Below are 6,190 nucleotides of genomic sequence, written 5' to 3' on the forward strand. Positions count from 1 at the left end.
CATGTCTGCAGTCTAGCCAACCGTTCTAGTGACCTAGGGCCACAGCCCTGTGTGTGTGTGTGTGTGTGTGTGTGTGTGTGTGTGTGTGTGTGCACGCACGCACGAGAGAGAGCAAGTGTACATGCACATGCATGCACACATGCAACCGTTCTAGTGACCAAGGGTGACACTGTGTGTGTGCGTGCGTGCATGCGTGCGTGCGCGTGTGCGTGCACATGTGTGTGTGTAGGTTTGCTCCCAGCACCTTGAGTCATCACTTCAAAGTCTTCCATTTCGTTTTTATTATGTTAAATAAAACTATTTGTAATTTAAAAAACTTTTTATATGTTGTATACACACAATCATTCACATCTCTGTCAGACTTGAGCTGTAATGGAATCAAGTAACGCCAGTGAATAAATGGTCTCACCATTAATCCATGTTGTATGTATGGAGAACTCACAATAGCCTATGTTTGATATAATTTTAATGGACATATTGATTTGTAAATTGTGTCTTGATATTGTATGTACTACTATATGTGAAGGATATGTTACATACTTGGAGGTAGAGTGTGCAAATCATATAATAGTTTTAGACCTGGTAGAGTCCCACTTTCGTATGTATAGACTGTGTGAACAATGGAAAGCATTTTTCTGCTCACCTCTTTGTATGATTTTCATCAATTTACTTTATCAATCTGTGAACACACTACACATAGACACATAGAGCATGTCAGATATGGCTCCATTGTGGTACATGCAGAACTAAATGTAATGTTCATAGGAAATCTGTATGCTTTTCTTTTTGCACTGCTCATCACCCATCCTCCGGTAACGTGACCACTGGTTGTATCTCACTTTCTTGTTCATTACAAAACGATTCTGTTTCCTCACAATTTGTCCCTCTGTTTCTTCTGCTCATTCACATTTCCTTCATAATAAAGCCTGATTTAGATAGTGATCACAATCGCGGATGCGACAACTCGTGAGCTTGAAGATCTGATATTTACGCAAATTACGCCACGTAATGCGGTCATATACGACAGAGCATAAATTAAGCATAACCCTTGACTTTCCTTTCCCTGATCCCCTTCCTGTCTCCCTTCGACTACTCCTCCAGGCTCCCCACCGCCCAATGGCCAAACACAGTGACCCAGCCGCCCAGTGTTCCTTTGATGTGAGTGATGTGACCTCTGTGCACCAGATGCCCCAACACCGCCAGTCTTATCCTCTCCAAGAGTCGGCGGCGGCACACACAGCAAGGCCCAGTCATTAACCCCGTACAGCCCAGGCCTTCTCCTCACTGCTTAAACACATGATGTATTGGGACACCCACCCCCACGCATCCCCTGATTCACCCAAACATGCATGTGTGGGCGAGGAACGATGATGCAATAGGCTCTTTAAACATTTGAAGAACAGGTCAGCATTTCAAAGGGAGGGCCTCGAACCTTTGGCCACTGGTTCAGTTATCATGGTCAGTGGTTGAAAGCGTGGCGATATGTCAGAAGGAGAACAAATGAATGTCTAATGAATGGAAAGTCCAAATGATGAATGGAACTTCGCACTGGTACATAGCAGGCTTATTTGGATTATGAGTGTATATCTTCGGCGAACCTAGAGTGATAGGGTTAGATAGGATGGAAAGAAAACAATCTGAACTTCAACCAACTGATTCAATGTGATGAATAGCAGCAGCTCTATATAAGGTAATTGGCTATTATGCTATGAAATTCAAACCAATACAATCACTCAGAAATAGTTCTGAATAAAATGTGTTGTCTTCATACTACAGCATGTATCTGTTGGCGAGAACCAACTGCGGCATACTGTAGTTCCAGCACAGGGAAAATTAAAACAAGTCAACCTAGAGTAATGATGAGTCATGGCCTCAGTCAACCTTAAATCTGAAACCTAAACAAATCATAGTCTGGATACCCCTTATGACAAAGGAGAAGAGCACAAGAACAAGAGCATTCCTTGGGGTAGAAAAACGAGGGAGGGGATTACTTTATTAAGATGTACTGAAACGCAGCTTGCCGAAGATGGATGAGCACTTCACAAAGGAGGGTTTTCAGAGAAACAAATCCATCTCGTGCTGAAGTCACAAACATCTGCTTTGAAAAGTAAGTCCAAGTCAAACTGTTGCAACCTTGGAGCTTTCATTAGGGACTGGGAGCCCACACTGACACAATTTGGACAACAGGCGTAGACCACCAGTGTTAAAGGGCTCCAAGCAGAAAAAAATAAAGAAAGAGACAGAGAGATAGAGAGATAGAGAGAGAGAGAGCTCTTTAAACAGTGGGAGTGTGGGACTGCTTCTGAGTGCAGAGTAAAGGGCCTTTCAAACGGGAAGCGAGGAACGGAGGCGTTGTTGCCTGGATCAACGACAGGTCTCCTCCAGGTCTGCTCAAGAGGGGCGCAACAAAGCAAGTGTAAAAAAAAGAAGCTAAACAGTATTCAGGTCTGGTGCGTGTGCACTAAACGAGCACGCGCGCAACAAATTCACGGGACCGCACTCACGTGAATACGCTTACGTTGTTGCACCGCAACTGCTCCCCAGTGCTCCGCGCAAAAACGCAGGTCTCATTGAAAATGAACTATAGGCGTGTTATATCGCTTCACGCTCGAAAGGCCCATAATAGTGGGCTTCTGTTGCAATGGACACAAGGAGGCTAAAGGCTAATTTACACTATTGCAAACTTTGTGTCACTTGACAGAAACTATACACATATGTGTGACACTTTGCTCCAAGTTGGTAGATACAGTAAAAGAGTTTCTAGCGCTACATGTATGTCTCTGGCAGTCTTCCCAGGGCACATGTTTGAGGCCTGGCCTGAGACTTCTAGTAGGGTGGCGGACGGGGTCTGGAATTAGGAGAGCGCTCCATCAGATAACACGATTTCTGGTTCATGTAAAGACGTCCAGCATATCATCGGAGACATGCATCACTGTGATGTGACTTCAGCATCTGTGCACGGCGGCTCTTTGCGCCTCCACAGCCAGCCAAGGCAAAGCGCTGAGATGGGAGCACAGACCTCTCCATCTCCCACCATTCAGTCTTTCAGCACCACTCCTGGCCAGAGAGCTGGGGATAGGGTGATGGGGGGGGGGGGCATTCTCCGGGGAGGGAGATGGAGATGCTGGGGTGTTGATAGCGTGAAAACCAGAGAATGTCACAGTGCTGGGAGAGCATGGTATAAAGCCGTACAGCCTTGTCCGTACAGTAGCAGGCAACTTTCAACTGTAATTCTTTGCCAGGGTGTTTCCTGCAAGTACATGGCAGAGCCTTAAGACTAACACGTTACGATACAACGCTGACAGAAAGATATGGACGCATAGGGGAAAGAGGTGGGAGTCTCAGCGCTCTTTAATCGGACAAGAAGCATGTATGTGTGATAGCGGTGAGGAAAACAGTTGGTATTACTTAAAAGAATATTGAGAGATCCTGTGTGAATCTGAGCGAAATCAATTTACACTATAACCAATGAGGAATTCTCCTGTGAATGACGATAGCTCTCGACCTAATAGCCAGTTTGACATGGGAATGGGATAAATGCTGTACTGTACTAACTATAGGAAATAACATAGGTCTATTAATACAGCATCTTGATGGACAGCCTTTTTTAATAACAGCTAACATTCATCACTGTTTGATTTTTAACATTGTTTTCATCATACAAAAAGGGTTCAAAGTCCTAGAGCGACAGACCATTTTTTAACAAACAGGACCCTTAACTCCTGCTCTCCGAGAGAGATAACCAAGAGTGAGTGAAATTATAGCATTTGCTTGGGAAGGCAATCATATCAGATTTGAATGTATGGTTAACGTCGGTGGAGTCCCATCCATCCTTGTCATGGGCAGGATAGGCCGCGAGGGTTTCGGTGTCTCAGCTGAGCCCACTTGGAAAATGGTCTCCAGCTGTCTCATCATTAGGGCTGATAAGGCACTGTGGCCTGGCTCCCTCCATTACTCTCTCAGTCTGTGGGAATCTGAGTTACAGACAGTAGATACAAGCAAGTACAAAAACAGCACTCTCCTAATGTCCACCGGCAGGATACTCCTGGACAATGTGCACAAAAATTGAACCAAATGGACCCGTAAGGCTACATTTGATTCCATTTGTTCACTCTCTGAGTCACAGTCCCGTATGGGTTAATTTGGCCTCATTTGCAGCACCCAAATTCACCAATAGCCTGATATATTAATCAAAATTAGAATCAGAATCAGCTGTATTGTCACATCACAGTTTTACTGGTAAAAAAGTGGGGTACATTTGTTTAACCCACCCCAAGTAGAAGAGAGAGGGGGAGAAGGGGCGGTAACGAGATCAAGACAGGAAAAGAAGGAAAGTTGAGTGCTTTTACAAAAAGTACAGGGGCCTAATTTAATGTACAACGAATCTGTGAGTCATAAGTAACTCAGGTGTTAATCAGATCTTTTAACTATTTCCTGGGGTGCAATTCCCCAGGTGGCGTAGTTGGCTATATCAATTCATACCGCCATGCCACATTTGTTCCGTATAGGAACATACAGGTAAAGGGTTTTCTTCTGTGTGGGCCGGTCTTAGATATTTACAAGCTTTTGTGGCTAAAGTGGCTCTTTAATCTCAACTCAATTAAACAAACAAGGCTCATAATTAGGGTGATACTTTTTCTTCATTGTTTTATTGCTTTCTGTGTATGCCCAAGTTTTGTTGCAGCAATGCAAAATACACCTCTGTCCATAATCTGTACATTTTGTCAAGGTCTTTGTCTTGGAGAGCTGTCAATAGTACAGTAGTGAGTACAGTATGTCCATGTAATATGATCAGTGATCAGACCTAATCTAACACCAGCAGGACGTGCAGGGCGTAAGTAATGTGGTCACGCAAAGCCATCAATCGAGCACGATTGATGCCCCATCACAGAGACCCGGCCAGTTACTACTGCATTCTGCCAAATGGGAAACCCACCAGGATATCAGACCAGCACAGCTGAGCATGGATATGGGTGCTCGATAAGGAGCTCTGTAGCAGTTGGCGGATCAATACCCATGCCTGCAGAGTAACAAACCCCACCTGACCCTCCAAAGCTACAGAGACAACATGGCTACTGTACGACAGGTCAATATGTCTGGAGGCAGCAGTATGGTGCCATCAGGTTCTGGGACAGTACGTTGATTTATCATGCATACTGATGCCAACACATGATGTGTTAAATATGAAAGTAAGAGCTCTTCATCATTTTGCAGAGGAAAGGACAAGAATGACTTGAAAATACAAATCTAGTCAAATTTGAAGAAACATGGTGTAACGAAATATATAAAAGACATTGTTCTTTGTATTTTGAATTGGCTGTCAAATTAAATTACACGTGCTGTGCAAACTTATATTGTATTATAATGTAAAGCTCTGCAATACAATCAGCATTTTATTTGTAATGGTGGCAGAGCTGAACATTGGTTTGTTTTCTCTGGCCATGTTTTAAAAGGCCAGACCAGAATGGGTTACATCAAAGATATCAGCTCGTTCTATTTAACACACGTTCTCAGTCGATACATGTTGGTCTCCAGGGGTATTCAGAGTCGCTTGTATAGAAGGGTATTGATTCAGGGTCTGGATGCTGCTCTCAGAGGGGAGACATGGGGCGTGGAGCCGTGGACCGTCTGTGTGCCAATTTACCTGCCCTTCTCTGTCTGTCTGTATGTCTGTCTGTCTGTCCTGTCTTGCTCTCCCTCTCTCTGACCCCCCCCCCCCCCCCCGGCCCTCTCTCCCTCTCTTACCACTCAGGGTAAGCACTCTGACTCTCCACAGCACCTCCATGGAGGCTGAAGTGTGACTTGATGCCATCAATAAAACCATCGTCTAAGGTGGACCTCCATCACAGTAAGATGAGCCCCTCTGTGGTGAATCACCTGGATGGAGGCAGAGCCTTGAAGGAGACAAACACTCAATAACTCACCAGTGTGTTCCCTCAGATCCATACCAGCCCATGTTTCCACCATGTTTTCCCTCCATGTGTTCTGCTCAGAGTTCTATGTTCAGAGGGAACAATATTTAAAGAAAAAAGGGGACATTAGGACAGAAAAGTGTATAGATTTGATCCAATCCAATCCACTTTATGTATGGAGCACATATAAAACAACAGCATTGAACACATATTAGTAGTAAAACAATAGACAGGGGGGGGGACACATAGAGGGTGCAACACATATAACGGAAACAGCT

Source organism: Protomyctophum parallelum (assembly GCF_964188405.1).
Source record: "Protomyctophum parallelum genome assembly, chromosome: 21".
Classification (NCBI taxonomy): Eukaryota; Metazoa; Chordata; class Actinopteri; order Myctophiformes; family Myctophidae; genus Protomyctophum; species Protomyctophum parallelum.